The sequence below is a fragment of the Manis pentadactyla genome, chromosome 5 (genome assembly GCF_030020395.1).
Source record: "Manis pentadactyla isolate mManPen7 chromosome 5, mManPen7.hap1, whole genome shotgun sequence".
Classification (NCBI taxonomy): Eukaryota; Metazoa; Chordata; class Mammalia; order Pholidota; family Manidae; genus Manis; species Manis pentadactyla.
This window is the reverse complement of record NC_080023.1, coordinates 75,216,266-75,234,708: the sequence shown is the minus strand read 5'-3', so window position 1 is coordinate 75,234,708 and position 18,443 is coordinate 75,216,266. Positions and strand designations below refer to the sequence as shown.

Here is an 18,443-nt window from a genome sequence, read left to right as displayed (position 1 = left end):
GGTTTCAGTCCATGAAAAAGCCATGGAGGGTAATATTTAAAGTGAGCTTGATGTGATTCAGGACAGTAGCTAGCACTGAAGTAATTCATAGAAAATGGACAAAATATCCAACTCACTCTAAGCAGTATTCATTCATTTATCAATTACTGAGGATCTTCTCATCACTAATTTAGACCAACTTCCTGAAATGAGGATAAAATACAAAATTCCTGCCCTCAAAGAATTCACAATCTAGTGGGCTTGAAGCACAAGCAAGCAGTGAATTAGGAAACTTTAAATAGAGCTTTGATAGTGATATACACAAGCTGTTACTGGAACTCAAAATAGGTTTCATGCCTAGGACTAGGGTAGGCATCCTTGAATTTACATTTGACCTGAGTCGTGAAAGGCCCACTGGAGTAAACCAAATGATGAGAGGTTAGTCATTCCAGGTGAATGATTCAGTGTCTGCAATGGCAGGCTCTAGGACTAGCAAAAACAAAAACAACAAAATTATTGCACAATTCTACAAGAGGATTTCTACAGGAGCCTAGTACCCTGGATAGCTCCCATGCTACAAAGGTGACTGCAAAAGACCCACGCCTAGCAGACTGGAAGGGGCACTGGAGGACCTCCAGAACTTCAAATTTCCTGGTAAGTCATCCATTCATTTCCTGAATTAGACCTCTAGGTCTTTGTGCTTTCTAGATCATCAATTTAGGTAGTACCTCTGGCTTAACAAACACTTCTTAAACACAGGACTACCACAAGGTTTTATTCATTAATGGGGAAAATTGGAGAAGGCATCACACAGTCTGGAGTATGTTTCCTCAGTATATGTTTGGAATGTAGAGCATTCCAAACATATCATATTCAATAAGGTTATGAAGGAGAATGGAGAATAGCCAGATCATCTTGAAATTAACTGATGGAAAAAAGAGGCAAACCCTAAAGAATTCATATGCACATTCTTCAGATATGTGTATATACCTATCACATTTGGGCACCAAACAAAACAGAGAAAAATGCATTTTTTATTGATGGTGGATTAACCCATTCAGGAACTACAGGGACCATAGGAAGTACATTCTTTTTGAAACAGATTTATTTATACCTAATAATTATTTACAAAAATGTTTGTTGTTAATAATGAGGAATGAGGTAGTGCTATACAGTGGGAGACAACCAGGTAAGGGAAGATTACATGTAGCAAATGAGGCAGTCTGGTGATGGTCAGCACTCAGTACTAGACTTCCACTGTAGTCTGAGAAGCACTATAGAGATCCAGCTGTAAATACGTCCAAGAAGTCCAACTAGCCTGAGTATCAGAGGGTATGACAACATGCCATAAATAGTTGGCATCATGGAGGTCCAAGAGTGAGTATTGGAAATGAAGCATATCTCTAAAACTGACAATGTTTAGAGATCCTGGAAAGTGGTGTTTGAGGGGAATTCTGTTGGCATATATAAAAGGGATCAGGGAATGAGATGGTTTCATAGACAGGATCCCAGCCTTTAAAGAAGTAAAGGAGGGCTCTGTCAAAAGAAAGCCTTGCTCAAATGCTAGAAGAAATGGTAACACTGGGTCATTTATCAAGATGCAGGGGAAAAGCTCGGTGAGAAATCAGTTTGTTATAAGAAAGAAGCAAAACTATAAATACGTTACAATATTAGAGCTGAACATCAAGGTTGGCTTGATATTAAGTCCCAAACTGTTGGGCTGGAAAACAGCCAATTCTTCCCAATACATAGAAAGACTGGTCCTTAATTAGGGCCCTGGCTTAGGCTCCAGTTAATGATTAAATGATTCCAGCAACAGAAACAGATTCTGACAAAAGCTACAAAATAGGCCATAAGTGAAATACTCAGTGAACCAACCAATTATTTTTTCTTCCTGATAGCATGCATCTACCTTTATTCATGGTATTAACTGATATATTAGAAAACATATAACTTTGTATAATCAGTCTAGTACAGGACTTCAGCATAAATAAATTTAACTCTCGTTGTCCACAGAATTCTACAGAATCAGCCTTTAAATATTTAATTTGGTACAAACATTAGAACAATTATTAAACACACACTTAAACAAATAAAGATTAAAAATCAAGAGAAACTAAACTGGTACTACCATGTGACCTCATTTCCTTCCCACGAGAGACAAGCTGGATTAATACATTGCACCTAAGGTCAACTCCGCTTGAGCAATGTACTCAAAGCTCTGCAAGAACAATTCCAGAAGCCAAGCTGCACATTTCCAAATATGAAGAACAGCTACTGCTTGTACATTCTCTGCATAAAATTTTACTTAGTTACACCACCTTCCATTAATGAGTTGGGAGATTCTGACCAGATGGAGTAAGAGAACTGTGGTTGGATGGCATTGAGAGTGCACAATATCCGTACTGAAAAGAGCAGTAAGAGGATGGGAGGATCAGCCTAACAAGTGCTCCAACACTTGTTCACCACCAAAGAGCAACACCAACATCACTGAAGATGGTGACAACAGGCCACGTAATGCAGAGAGAGTGCTGGACCCTGAATTAAACTAGGAATAAAAAGAAGACACAATCCTTCACACTTTCTCTGTCTACTGGTTTCATAATTTTTACATCATGTAAAAAAAAAAATCAAAGTTTGGTTTGGACAGCTTGGCAGACCACAGAACAGAACCTCAGTTTCCTCATCTCTAAAATATTCACGGGAACAACATTAAAACGTTAGATGAATTACATGACATAACATATATAAAGTGCTTATCATTAAGACATGTTGAGCATATTACAGCCATTGCTTATTGTTAATAAAATATATATCATTTGCAATATAGAAAGGAAAGCAATACTTATGTTTACATATGCACTAAGACTCCCTTTATTTTAAAATCTTTTGAAAAGTATCTTTCTTTGAAAAACATAAAGCATCCTTAGAATGAGGACATACAGTTATTAACCCAATATTTATTGGGCATCTATGATGTGTTACACACTGTTAGTCCCTGATGATGTAATATTGAACCAATCACACAAATACATGTAAAATTAAAACTGCATTCAGTACCACAAGGTAGAAAAGCATGTAGCAAAGGAGGCCAAGAAAGGTTTACTTAGAGACACATATGAAACAGAAGAAATGGGGGACAGGGGGGAAGAGAGGCAGGGAGGGAGGGGAGAAGAGGGAGAAGAAGGAGCAAGAGGGATACTAAAAGAGATACAGGATGGAACACATTATCTTTAATCTTAAAAGATAAATGATTAAAATTCATTCTAGCAGTAAGACTTCAAGAACATTCCAAACGGGTGACGCTAAAATAACTGTAATCATATACAGAAAAATATGATTACTACATGCCAAGACCAAAAATACCACATGAGTCAAGAAGACTAAAAAAAAAATGATCAGCCTTTGTACACTGTGAATATGTTTTGCTTTATAAATGCCTACCAATACAATATAAATTACTACCAGCCTTAGGTCATTACTGTCCAGTTAAATTCTGTGCTTATATATTGCTTCCCCAATGAACAGCAAATATGTGCACAGGAAACTAGAAACTCATTTAAATTTTTAAAAATACAGTTAAGACAAAAATCTTCTAATGGAGAGTAAGTATTTTTCAGTTCTAAATAGTTAAACCTTAGTTATCACTACCATCTGAGGAAAGTACTTGGATCCAAAACATGAGGAAGATAGTCTTTAAGTTTCATTATAAAATACTCTTGGCTAGAGGTTCACAAACTTTATAATGCATAAGAATCAAACAGATGACTCCACCGGAGAATTTCTGGTTCAATCACTCTGTGGTGGGACTGGCATTTTAACAAGTTCACTGGCACTGCTGCTCAGGAAACCACATTTTGAAGACTACCGCTTTAGGTTAAGAATCTGCCTTTAGATAATAAGATGTTCCCTTATAAATGATGTTTAAAATTTATTTAGTTTCAGAACAGAGTTGCAGCATTCCAAAATTTTAATCAGTTTAATTAGCTAAAATTAAAAATTGTTAATACAGTGTAAATAATGCAAAACCAAAAGCAATATTTTAAGTTAACCTTAGGTTTAGGGCTGGGCATCTGGCCCAACAACAAACTGTACCTACCAATGATCTAAGCAGAAATCTTAAAAAAAAAAAAAAGTAACACCATATTATAACCCTAGTATACATTTTCAACAACCACCTTCTTTTTTTTTTGGCGATTTTACTTAACCCACGTGAAAACACCTTAAAATGTAATATAGTCTTTCTAAAACAGGAACTGATAAAAATATCTTGGTACTGTATCAACTGCAGTTAAAATTGGTCAGCTTTACATTTTATATTACATTTAGTTTAAGCTATATGTTTCTTTTATCATAGTGTTTTTCATCAACCTCTCCATCTTTTCTTACTGCTTCTCCCACCTGACTTCATGGTTTATTGTTAACTGACACTCTCCCATGGTGAAGATAATACTGCTGATAAAAGTGTATGTCCTAAACATAAAGCAAACAGATTTTGTCACTATCCAGTAGGGAAATCATGCAAAATTTGTCAGTCATGAAGTAGGAAAGATTATATTATCAAAGTGATACACCTGTGACATACAGTCCAAAGTCAAACTCAAAAGAGACCAATTAACAGGCTGGTTTGTACTCAGCTGTGCTGGAAATTATACCGTTTCTACATGCATATGAAATTGTTGACTTAATAAGTTTTTTGTTTTTGTAATAACTTATCAAATCACTGTCAAAAAATATAATTTTTTATATATATAAACTATTTTATTATTTTAATTCACCTAACCTGAAAGTAATTCTATTCTCTATTTATTTAAAGTCATATCTAATATTGGTACCATGTCTTTACTGTCACTATCACCATAACATACTTCCAGGGTGTCATATTGAATAGACAGGCTCAAAGTCAACTCAGATGTTTCCCCTTTGGTTCTTAAGAAGTGCATTTTAAACAGTTGTGTGTGTATAAAAACAAATATTTATACAAAGAAAAAATAAATTCAGAATGCTTAAAGATGGGACATGTGCCTATTATTAATAAATCAATTTACAAGAAGACAGTTGAAATACCTTTAAAATTATTGCTAGAATTCTAAAATAGTTCCCCATAAGCTTTGCATCATACTGCTGTAGTCACAGAAAGTAATGTAAAGATAGTTAACTATTATGCAAATGCATTCTAATAACTTTACAAAATTATAGAAAAACTATCACTTAATGGGTTATATATTTTATATGAAAAAAATATTAAGCAGGGAATACTCACTATTAATATAATTATTTATTTTTTATTTTGGTATCATTAATATGCAATTATGTGAGCAACATTGTGGTTACTAGATTCCCCCATTATCAAGTCCCCACCATATAACCCCCATTACAGTCACTGTCCATCAGTGTAGTAAGATGCTATAGAATCACTACTTGTCTTCTCTGTGCTATACTACCTTCCCCATGACCCTCAACCCCTACATTATGTGTGCTAATCATAATGCCCCTTTTTCCCCTTACCCCTCCCTTCCCAACCATCCTCCCCAGTCTCTTTCCCTTTGGTAACTGTTAGTCCATTCTTGAGTTCTGTGAGTCTGCTACTGTTTTGTTCCTTTGTTTTTGCTTTGTTCTTATACTCCACAGATGAGTGAAATCATTTGGTACGTGTCTTTCTCCGCTTGGCTTATTTCACTGAGCATAATACCCTCTAGCTCCATCCATGTTACTGTAAATGATAGGATTTGTTTTTTTCTTATCGCTGAATAATATTCCATTGTGTATATGTACCACATCTTCTTTATCCATTCATCTACTTATGGACACTTAGGTTGCTTCCATTTCTTGGCTATTGTAAATAGTGCTGCAATAAACATAGTGGCGCATATGTCTTTTTCAAACTGGGCTCCTGCATTCTTAGGGTAAATTCCCAGTAGTGGAATTCCTGGGTCAAATGGTATTTCTATTTTTAGTTTTTTGAGGAACCTCCATACTGCTTTCCACAATGGTTGAACTAATTTACATTCCCACCAGCAGTGTAGTAGGGTTCCTCTTTCTCCATATCCTCATCAACAATTGTTGCTATTGTTTGTCTACAATTATTATTTTCCTTATCTCAGATATTTTCCTTTAAAGCAAATCTAAGAGGGGTTCGCTAAGGATGCACCTTAAACATCCTCACTGTGAAGAGTTCCACATGCTAGTGTAACAACGAAGCAAAACTGAAGGAACAAAATAGCAGCAGACTCAGAAACTGCAGGAAGGAACTAGTGGTTACCAAAGGAGAGGGGTGTGGGAGGGAGGGAGGGGGGAAGGGGATTGAGGGGTATTAGGTTTAGTACATATGGTGTGGGGGATCAAGGGGAAAACTGTGTAGCACAGAGAAGGCAAATAGTGAATCTGCAGCATCTTACTGCACTGATGGCCAGTGACTGCATTGGGGTATGGGTGGGGACTTGATAATATGGGTGAAGGTAGTAACCACATTGTTTTTTCATGTGAAATCTTCCTAAGAGTGCATATCAGTAATACCTTAATAAAAAATTTTAAAAAAAAGAAAGAGTTCCACATGCACCTTATTAATACCAAATTTAACACTTTAGTGTGATGTGGTTATTTAAATATTTAGAAAAAAGATTCTCTACAAACGTAAGATGAGCATTTTGTTCATTAAAAGACAGCATAAAGTCAAAGACATGTCTTCTTAGGTACATAAATACTGACAATTCCCAAAATAGTGTACAGAATACTGTACATCAAAAACAGATTGACCCTGTGCTTTGCACAACAAATTCAACCACTTTACAATATCTGAATCTATTTCAAAACAAACTTATCTCCCCTCATAGCTTTTGTTCTTTCTGTAATTCCAGGAGACTTACATCTTATACTTACATTTTCGTCCATAACTACTAATCCCATTTATCATTTAAGATCAAGACAAAGCAAGTCTTACCTACCCCTGTACGAAATCTTATTGTCATCCTCTGAACTCCTGCAGTCCTCACAGACCTGCAATTTCTGATTGTCTTGGGTTGTTAGCTCTGTTCAAGCATCCACATCAGGTTTTTCCCAAATGAAGAGTTAAGCTCCTGAAGGGTAGGGAGCAAGGGAATGTTATGTTCCTCCACGATGCCTAGACAGTACTTTCCCTACTGATAGGCCCTTTATTATGAGGACTATGTTGAGTAATAAAGGACAATAAAGAGTTGAATAATAACATAATAAATTTTTAATTTTCGACTTGATGAGTTTGATGTAAATTAACACTCTATAGCATTAGTAATAAATCATTAAAATAATACAGTTCTTGATTCTGATGGTGTCAAAGTACAAAATATTCATAATATGACTTTTTAAATGATTGCAATAATACAGTGCATCAAGTTCATTTTTTAATGCCCCATTATTTCTATATTGCAATGATCCAAGGAAGTAAAGAAAGAACCCTCAAAGTGGGGAATCTCAGTCTAAGTTCTAATGGAACATAAGAAACAACATGATCCTGTGTTGAAAATGTTATATTTAAAGCAATATGAATCTAATCGAACCAAAAGAACAAATCCTTAACTCTGCTTTGTCTTCAAAATGAACAGGATGGTTAAGAAAGCGATTTTCACACTTGGAAAAAACAACAGTTGGCATGTTTTGATCAAAATAAGGAGCTCCTTAATATCAAATGAAGACAAATCACTCTGACAAAAGGTTGACCAGTTTACTTCTCTTTCTTCTCTGTGAAATTATTGAAAGGGTGGGTGTAGCATGGAATTTCAATGTTTTAAAATCACTGTGTTTGTTTGGCAGTCACTTAGAGACATCCCAACTTAACATAATAAGGACACTGTCCTACTATCTCAGTCACAACCCAGTCATCAGTTCTATAAAAGCACAAGTTGCTACTTTTAAGAACAAACAAATTTGCTAAAGCACAGCTGGTAGACGCTGCTCAAAGTCATCTCTAAGCTTCAATTTCTGTGTTTGGAATTTGTACCCGTTATAAAACAAACAGAAAGAGAAACTGAAACAAACTGTATTGTAGCCTAAATAAATAGTACTTTACGTCTTTTCTTAATAGCTAGTTTTTAATCAGTAGTAATCGATACAAACTCACCTAGGTGTCTGCTTCTCTTTCCTTCTCAAGGCTTTTAACAGAACCAGCTAGGGTAAAATGTGTGTACATTATTTAGCCTTTCTTGGGGGTAGGGACGGAAACTATATGTTACAGTTCTTTGGGAAGGTGCTCTACTGTAAAGATACTAGAAATGAGAGCTGTTGAAACAAAGTAGGCAATTTATGTCTTGTGGGTCCTATTAATGGCTGAAGAGGTCAGAGGAGTGGAGAATAACTTCATAAAAGCATTAAAGGGCAAGAGATAGGTGAGTTCTAAGAGGCATTTTTTTTCTACCTGTAAAAGGACAAGTAATTTTCTGACTTCCTTCATTTCATATTTCAGGTCCCACGGGGCGGGGTAAGGGGGGAGTAGAATTGTTTCTAATTCTCAGAAAGAAAGGAGACAGGAAGAGAGAGAGAAAAAGGAGAAGAGAGGGAGAGAGAGAGCAGCTCAAGATACACTAAAGGAAACCCCAAGAAATTTCACAACTCTTTGCCATAAATAGCCTTTCTTCTCACTGTGGATACCTCCTCCTTTACATCAGCAAGGCTCAGCCTCCACGCGCAGAGAAGCACCATTCACAAATCCCTCCGTCACCCCTTCGTGCACCCCTGCCCCTTGACGGCACCCGTGTACGAGTCCCTGGGGCGCAAGCCAAACGATGAGGGAACCCAAGGTTTTCGGCTCAGGACTGATTCTCTTTCCAGGTGAGCCAACGGTACTGATTAGTCAGGATCGCGAACACACACGAACGCGCACGCACGCACGCACACACACACACACACACCTCTCCCTGGAACCCACGAACACACACATACACGGACACACAGACACACACACACCCTTCTCTGGAGCCCTTGACGCGCCACCACAAAGCAATTTGTTCACACTAAGTCGCCGCTGCTCCGGCCGCCGCCAGGGAGGGTCTCGCGCCAATCCAGGAAGCAGCCCGGAGGACGTGCGGGCGGAGGCGAGAGGCGGTCCCGGCTCGGGCACTGCGACTCCGCCGGGAACCCCGGGCTGCCCGCCCCCGCCCTCCGTCTCCCCTCCCCTCCCCGCCGCCGCCCCCGCCCCGGCGCCCGCAGCCCGAGGCGCCAGCGCCGCCGGCGGCCCCTACCTGCGGGACGCGGGCAGCGAGGGAAGGGAGCGACCCAGAACCTGCGCCAACTCTTCCCTCCACGGCCGGTCGCGCTCCGCGTCGTCCCGGAGCGGGCCGCGGGGAGCAGAGCGCTCAGCAGCGCGGAGGAAAAAGCCACGCAGCGCCCGGAGTCACGGGCGAGCGGCCGGCTGGTCCGCCCGCCTCCCTCCCACCCCGCCGGCAAGGCCAGGTCCCCGTGCCGCGCAGGCGGGACCCGCGGCCGGCGCCCTGGGCCTGGGCGGGGGCTGCCTCGGGGCTTCCCGGGCACGGGGCGGTCACCTACCGGCGGTCACTCCTGCGTCCGCCTGGGGCCGCCCCGGCGCAGCGGCGACGCCACGCACAACCCTCCGGGCGCGGGGGCACCGGGGGCGTTACTACCTGGAGGGGTTCGCGCTGCTCGTTAAGGCTCCTCCGCGGCACTCAGGAATTTAGGTCTTCGAGGCACAGGGGTGTATTTCCCGGTCCCTGCCTCCTCCCCTTCTCGGCTGTTGAGCTCCTTCGCTCCACTCCCAGTTGCACAGAGTCGAGCTGCGTTATTTAATAATCCTCCTTCTCCTCCTGCCTGCGCCAGCAGAGCTGCTCTGCCTGAGCCACCGCTTTCCAGTCAGTCATGTTGCTGAGGGAGAGAGACACGGATAAGCAGTCGGTCGGCGACTATTTGTGGTGAGAGAGGAGAGCAGAGAAAGGGGAAGGCAGGGGAGGGACGTGGGGAGGCGCTTGCAAGTGTGTGAGTGCGCGGGGTGCGACTGTGGGGAGCGCGGAGCTCCCGCCCCGCAGACTCGCTCCTGACTGCGAAGAGGGCGGCGGCGAGCGCGGCCTTTATAGCGATTGAGGGTGGCGGTGGGGGGCTCGAGGGCGGCGCTCCGCCAACCGGGTCCTCCCGTCACCGCGCACGCATACTCACACATTACCGCGCACACCCACCGCAGGCCCGTTGCTGAGTTTTCGTTCTGGGGGAAGCCGTATTCCCCCGCGCTGACTTGGCGTTCCTCTTGGCCGCTCTTGTGAAAGTCCAAGTGCACCGGCAGGTCACGACAGAAGACGGGAAGTCTGAAGCGCTAGGAAGGGACCGCGGGGATGCTGATAGTACACTGTGTCTTTTCTCTCGAAGCCACTGAGGTTGTATTCTGTCTCTTCCACCTCTCCGGGAGGAAAATGTGAGGTGCTTTCTCCCCTTTTCCATTTCGTCCAACCTATTCACAACCTGACATGTCTCTTCCGTCCTTGGTAGCAAGGAAAGAAAACTGGTTTCTCCTCTAAACAAGTCACTCCTCCTGGGAACCATTTACAGCAATCAATTCTTCTGCAGGATAATGAAAGCATTGGGTCTATGTCCTAGAGTGGAACTTATGTTCCTACACCGATGGTACTCGACAACACGGGAGTTACAAACAGACCCAGCTACCATTTTGACATCATTTGACTGATGGCCCCCTAGAGAAAATTTGCCAGCTTAAAGATGGAGAACACGTTTGATGTATAGTGCTGTGGCTTACCTAATTTATTTTCCCTTGATCTTCGTTCCCATTGCCCTGCCTCATTTCCTTTCAGGTTGGCACTGAGTCCTGAACTCTTTCCCATTTCATTCCCTTATCTCCACTCCTATATATTTATGTCTTTAGCAGGCAATACAGCAGATGGAGTGCATTTAACTCTTGTGTGTGTGTGTGTGTGTGAAACATTTTTAAAATTCTGGTGGTGTGTAGGACCATTTAGATAGACAATACATCCCCAGTGTTAAATCTGTACACCTCACATCATCTCCCTGAACACTCTATTTTTTAATCTCCTTCCCAGATTACAGGACCTTCGTGAACTGGTCCACTATTGTCTGGAGAAACAGTTTCTTCCAGAACTCAAGCAATATACACTTCCTTCGAGAGTGTCTGTTGTCTGTGTGTGTGTGTTCTAAATAATCAAACTGGTCATGGTGTGACTTCTAAAATGTGATTATATTGGATACAAAAAAGCAAGGTGTGCTTTTTGAATGGGTTTTAGTGGTTGATGTGTATTTTGGCATGGGGACAACCCTAATTTGGGGGCACAACTGTAGGAAACTTTTTTCATAAATGTAGCAAAAGGAAGTTAAGAGCATTTAGAAGGCTAGGGAAGTGGTGGCAGATTTGACAACTCAGTTATTCTGTCTTCTCTCCTTAGTAGCTCATGGCCATTGCTGTGTCTTCAGGATTTTGTCATGTCCTGGTCTGTTGTGTATTCATTTATTTACCTTTTCTCACATTGATTTTCCTGTCCCCTAGTTCTTCTGTGTCCCATACAGAGAATTTAGAGTCCATTAAAGTACATTAAAAGTGGCTTATGCATATAATCATGAACGGGCAGTGAAGTTAGACCCGTGGACAAATACATCAATAACATAGAAATACAGGACATTATAGCTATTTTGATTTAAGTATTGGAAAATGGATATACCAACAAAGGATTTGGGGGTTTGATGTGTGCTTTCCCTGTGAAAAAGCTATTATTATTTCTTCAGTTTCATAGATCAGGAAATTCAGGTTTGAGGAGGGTGGGTAGTTAACCTTAGATCACATACAGATTGAGTGCTGCAGCTGGAACTCAGCCTTAATCGGCCTCACTCTACTGTCCATACTGCCTCCCATTCAGAACTCCTGACTTACTTGAAAGTCTTCGTAGTTTCTTTAGAGCTTTTGATAACTATAAAATAAGCTAAGCAACAATCCTTTTGTTCTTCTACCTCCCTCCTCCTTTTTTCAATGCAAGAGGGGTTTAAAAGATGTTCATTTTGGGGGTTAGGCAAGGATTTAAAAAGTCCTAACTACTTGGATTTATAGAAGAAAAGAGTTAGGAAACTTTTCTCCAAAGTCTTTACTAAAGGAATCCCACTATCACTGCAAAAGGGAATTCTGTAGAAGATAAAATCCTGATCTAACAATTGCACTTAGGAAATAAATATGTGGGTTTATTTAAGAGGTGTAAATAGAATTTTTTAAAAGCTTGTCCCCCTTTCAGGATGATGCTCAATTATATTGGGCAAGTTTTTGAATCTTTTTACTGTCCCAGTTCTCCTTTTAATTGTCATCAATAATGATGATTTAATAATGACTCTACATTGCATACCTCAAAATTTTACATTAGATCAGATATTTCTAGGGCATTTTTGGTAAGCACAACTGATTGTAATTTTCACACTCTCAATTGCATTCATAATTAGTGAGAACCATGACAATCTCTCAGTTGCCTTTATTCATTAAGGTACTACATAAAGCCAGCATTTCTCACTTGTCTAACAGTTTTGCTTGCCAAATAAAGTCTAGAATTCATATACACTATACCAGAAAGACATATAAAAACATAGCCTAAAACACACTTCTGAAAAGTTGACTCATTTTTAACTATTTTGTATCTTTTGTTGAAAAAAATCTGTACTAGAAATGCCATTTATAAATTGTAATTAACATTTTAAAGTTAAAGAAATGAATTATTCTCCTTTAACATTGTTTAATGTTTCAAGTAGAATTTCCCACTTTACTTCACTTTCAATGATACCATTTTTGTTGTGATAAGAAAACATAAAGTGAATGACTCTTTCCAATTTGTTCATTTTCATCTCTTCTGCTTGCTGCTGTTTAGTTCCCAAGTGCATTTAACTGGCAAGTTCAATAAAGATTTGGCATTGCACCATTTGATGAAAGCAGAAAAATTAAGTTGCCAATTACATATGTGCCCCTTATGTGCACTGAATTCCCACTGAATGAAGAGATGAGCCAAATTAGTAATTCTTCAGTAGTAGTACCTAAAAAGTGAAATTAGTGTCTAGGGAAGGTAAGGGACATAATTTTTCTTTATAATGCTATTACCATAATGAAATTCACAAGATGTTTTAGAAAGTGAATTAACTTTAAAGTATTTGCAAACAATGTTTATAAATGAAATATCAGAAAATAAATTGGAAAGTTAATTTTTTTTCTGTTTTAGCTAATTTATTGTTCCTTATACCTTATAATGATTTTCTGATCATTATTAAGAAAGTTAACTGAAGGCCACTTTTATCCTTTGCTTTAGCCTCGTAGTATAAAACAAATGCTAAATAATTATACTATGGCATTAGCATTCTGGATTTCTCCAGTATTTCTAAAAGACAAATTATCCTTTTGTGACAACGATTATAACATTAAAGAAGCATTATGAGTACCTTAAAGCAAGGAGCCTCTAATGGAGATATGGCTGAAATTTGGTTCAAGATCAAGAACTAATGAGAAAGTGTGAGATAAAAGACAGGAGGATTGACTCAGCTGCAGTTCAGGGTCTAGAGAGCACAGGAAAAACTCAATATTAAAATGGCATTAATTGGGGCAGCCTGCCAGTAGACAAGACAGGGTAGACAAGAATTTAGATAGACTTATTTTTCAGATATCTGGTAGTGGTAACTATACTTGGTAAACTGTCTTTTTTGCAGCAGAAATTCTGCCCAGTGGTAGAACAGCAGGATCTTTTCATGTTCTTCCTCTGTGGAGGAAACTCAAAGGCCAGACAGGTCAACTGACCAGGGTTTCAGAGAGGAATCCTTGGCAGAAGCTAAGCCCAGATGGCTGGGCTAAAATATTCACTGCATGAGCTGTCTTTGATCTTGGAACTACACATACACCAAGGATTTGTCCCAAGGGACAAATGTGGTAACAAGACTATTAAGGTGAATGTATGGCATTATCTTTGTCACTGGGCTACCAGGACAGGTTTACAAAGTGATCTAATTCTAAGCCCTTTTAATGGGCTGAGAGGTATGGAAAGTCATTGCTTACCCAGCAACTGAGGTAATCCGGAATTTCCAGGAAAGACTGTACAGTTTAGAGAGCTGAAAAAAGTTGAAGTGGTAAAAGGAGCGAAGAACTGACATCAACATTGATGTTTACTGAATTTATGCCTCTCCATTTTTTTAAGGGAAGTAAACTGTGTTAAAAATAATGTTTATCAATATAAAACCAAAGGGGTATTTTTAAGTTGATTTACCAGTAGAAACATTTTTCCTTTTATGTCCTTTCATTATCTTTGTTTTTCTTTCCAAATGTGATTAATAAGGTCTTTTGGAAAATGACCTCAGGATTTCTCACCTTCACATGAGATAATTTCATATTTGAATACTTGTTTTTTTCTGATTGCAATATTAAAAAATTTTTAACCCAATTAATTGGTTCATTTGTTGATGTCTATAGGTTACATCTGTCAAAGTGAATTTTTTTTAATTGGGCTTTAAGTTGCTTGATCAAGATTGCCCAGGCATCTATGTGTTTGTAGGCATTCATTAAAATAAATAGAACTTGAATGACACATTTTTTTAGCAACATCAGTTAAACCATCTCTAAAAATAGTATATTGATAAAATCTTAAACTATAACAATAAATCTATATATAAATCATATAGATCTAATTATAACAAAACTGTAGTATTACCCTTGTGCTATTATATAGTAAAACTAGATAATGCTAATAAAATAATCTAAACCATATTAAACCAGTATTAAACAGGTTGGAAACTGGTCTTACCATCTGTCAATTTCTATACTGGCAGTTTCACAAATGAGATCTCTTTTTAACAAAACATCACAGCAGGAGATACAGACATGTGAATTGTAATTAAAGTGTGAAAAATATATTTCCTAGTTTTTGTCATTGGTATAAAGCCTATATTGTGCAATTCTAAACTTAAGAAGCTGTAAAAAATGGAAGCCATTTTTTGCCAAATCTATACATTGTTTGGCCAAAATTTTAAATTCAATAATGAGTTCATATGCTATCATGAATTGAAGTGTGTTTTATGTCTGGTTCACTCAGTAATGAGATTCAATTATTTTTAATCATCCAAATGTAGAAGAGGAAGAGGAATAATTCATATATTTTTATGCAATCTGTATCTGCTTAGGACCAATGTTATTGTTGTATATTTACTTACCATAAAACAATACTGAATTTTATTCACTTTCTAGAAAAAATAAACCTAAATGAAGTACTTAACTCTGTAATGGAAAAGTTGCCTGCATTTAATATCTGGGTGGTTAATGGTTTCTCTGGTTCCCTAGCATTTACATACCATACAAACCAAAATATACAGTGTATGAAATGTAACTGTTGTTAATATATAATGCTATATATTGAACAAGGGTTTAAGAAATCAATAATGATAATTCTAGTTAACAGCATATTAACTAAGGTTAAAATAACACACTTAAATTCAAATAGATCTTAATTTTTTTTTCACTCCCCATTTTCAGCATCTTGGATGCTTTCTAGAAATTTAAGTTAGCAAGTGTTCTTGACATTTATCATTATGAGACTTGTGTGTGTGACAGCCAAACCATTCACAACCCTAACCTACCTCTGGGATGTAACACTGTTTTCCTTTGCACTGTCACCAGTTTCAACTTTTACTTCAAATGTTAAAATATTAAACAAAATGGGTATTGTGATAGGAGTGAATCATTAAATCACCATGTAATTGTATATTTCAAATACAGTTGTCACAAAATATCCCATCCATATGCACTTCTTACAATGAGATGTTGAAACTGAGTAGTGAGGGTTATGTCCCTCTACTTAAACCTGAACAGACCTTTACAATTACCCACTAACAGAATATGGTGAAAATGATGTTAATGTGATTTCCCAGGCTGGGCCATAAAATCACCTTTCACTTTCTCCTTGTTCTCTTGGGATGACTGCTTTTGGGACCTAGACATCTGCAGTAGGGAAGCCATGCAGGCTTTGTAAAGGTCCACATGAAGAGAAACCAATGCCCCCAGCCCTCAGCACCATCACAGATTTCACATGCAACCAGCCCCAGTTTGACAGCCTTGTAAGTGAGCCAACTTGGAAGAAGATCCTCCAGCTCCACATAGGACACTTCAGCCAGCTGTGTGGAGCAAGAAAAACTATTATTTTTTACCGTGCATGAGAAATCACCACAAACACTGGCTCATAATAAAAATTAATTGATTTTCTGCTATGTGTGGCTACTTCTCTGCTTAATATTAAAAGCCTGAAATCAAGGTGTTAGCCAGTCTGAGTTCTTATTCGGAGGCTTTGGGAGCATAAATCAGCTTCCAAGCCCTTTCTGGTTTTTGGCAGAATTCAGTTCATGTAGTTGTAGGATGGAGGTGTCCATTTCCTCAAGGCATATCTCCCTCCTTCAAGCCATCAACAGCAGCTTTGAATCTTTCTCATGCTTCAAATCTTTAGCTTTTTCTTCTACCAACCCGAGAAAGCTCTCCAGTTAGATTACAAGCCAAGGGTGGACTCATGACTGATTTCCTCATTATATCTCCAGTTCCTAGTTGAAGAAAATCATGGGTGCTCAAGTGAGAGAAAGGGTGCTGCATATGACTGGAGATTTACCCTATTATTTCCTGAAAATTATATGTAATGGAGAGGACTTATTATTCATTTTTCCTTCAAGAGCCCTTATTTTCTTCCAAACTATTGGCAGTTTTTGTCTTTGAACATCTTTCAGAAGCTACTTTTCTTCTGAACTGACTTTAAAAATGATGGTTGCAGGCATTACTAGAGCAATGAACCAAGTAACATTCAGTCATAGTAAGCAATGGGGTGAGCTTTGATGCAATGCAAATTTAGTCCATTTGGGCTACTATACAAAATACCATAGACTGGGTGACTTTAAGACACACAAATGTATTTCTCATGGTTCTAGAGGTTGAGAAGCCTGAGATCAGGGTGCCAGCATGGCTATATTCTGGTGAGAACCCTATTTCTGGTTCATGGCCAGTGTCTTCACATGGTACAAGGGGTGAGGGTTTTCTTCAGGGTCTCCTTTTGTAAGAACACTATTCCCATTCATGAGGGTGGACCCTCTTGACTTACACAATTCTGAAAAGCACTTCCTCCTATAACCATTACATTGGACTTTTGGAATTCAACATAGGAACTTTAAGAGAAACACAAACATTCAGACCATACCACCGGTCAAGACGCAGAAGATATAAAGGACTCAGAATAAACTCAGCTGCCCACAAGAGCTTTAACTAATGCTGGGAATAAGATATGGCACTTTGTAGTACTGTGTTTACCTTTTGTCTCATTGATAAATAACTATTAATTCATTGGTTTGCTTCTCCTTTTCTATGTTTTGTAGCCATGTTTGTGGGTCAGAGTCCCAGCCAATAGAGTGCCACATCTTTGAAAAAAATAACATGACATTTTGGTGTATCAGATGTTTCTGGTATAAGGTTGAATCACAGGAAGTAAATACTGGACAAAAATCTGAAGTGATGAATATAAGTGAGGTGAAAAAAACAACAAAATTAATAATGAAATTACTCCACAAATAGTCTTGGATGGAGAGAATTCTTAGATAAATAAAGCACAATCACTTACATAGTGATATTACATAGTCAACAAAAACTAAATGCAACTGATTCGTTAACTATTCTTTTCCTAGAAAACTAAGATAAAAGTGACAGACTGAGAATCTCAGCATACTGGAGGAGCATATTCACTAATATGATACATAAGAATTATTTCAAGATCTATATTAACTGTGTTAATTTCTCACCAATCTTATGTTATTAGTATCTGCAAAACATCTTTACTTAGAATCATAGAAAAGTAGAATTTTAAGGGATCTTAGTCATTCAAAAAGTTTGTACTGAAGATGTTTAAGAACCCCAATATTATAGATAACAAGATCAGTAAAAAACTTCTTGTCATTGAGGTAGTCATGGAAACAAATAATTAGAATACAATGTAAAGCTCAGTAAAAAAGGTATATAGCAGTTACTCTTTACCTTCAAGGAAATCATAATAATTACATACTACAACAAATGATTACAATTGTTAACATTCAGTTGTCATTTTACATTAGTGGATTCTGGCTTGGAATGACTTTGTACTGTGTTGATATGCCTAAACTGGAACCATGCTGCTCAGAATTCCCTTCCCTGCATGGTTCTGCATCCATGTCAGAAGAGAATTCTTCAGGAGATCTGGGAGGAAGAAATGAAATAGCAGCTTTATTATATACTGAAGGTTAATGCAAGGAACCAGGTGCTGTTTCAGTTCATGCTCCTTGTTGATCTGCTCATTTGCCCTCTTGGTTTGGGAAAGATCTGGACAGGCAGCTCCCTCAGCTCCTACCAAAACTCCTGTATTCTCTTTCAGTAGGTACATACAAGCATGGGGTGCTCCACTGCAAAGAGTCTTTCTGCATATCACTTGTAATGTTACGGCTGGAGGTGGTAAGAC

The 18,443-nt window shown here is 38.7% G+C and overlaps 1 protein-coding gene and 1 long non-coding RNA gene across 6 annotated transcripts in view; one reads left to right on the top strand and one right to left on the bottom strand.

The window, feature by feature from the left end:
- CCSER1 (coiled-coil serine rich protein 1) overlaps positions 1 to 9,890 on the bottom strand; it is a 1,396,684-nt gene extending 1,386,794 nt beyond the window's left edge. Inside the window, exon 1 of one of the 5 annotated variants that reach the window (XM_057502445.1) lies at positions 9,591 to 9,890. The gene's annotated coding sequence lies outside the window, so the exon portion shown is untranslated. Of the gene's footprint in view, positions 1 to 9,191; positions 9,549 to 9,590 lie in introns of those variants that run through there. The other 4 variants (XM_057502443.1, XM_057502446.1, XM_057502447.1 and 1 more) reach the window with 4 other exon arrangements.
- On the top strand, positions 7,230 to 16,191 carry LOC118930571 (uncharacterized). The gene is made up of 2 exons (XR_005032122.2): positions 7,230 to 8,781; positions 15,922 to 16,191. It is a non-coding gene; the product is annotated as an uncharacterized LOC118930571 (long non-coding RNA).
- The last annotated feature ends 2,252 nt before the right edge of the window (positions 16,192 to 18,443 follow it).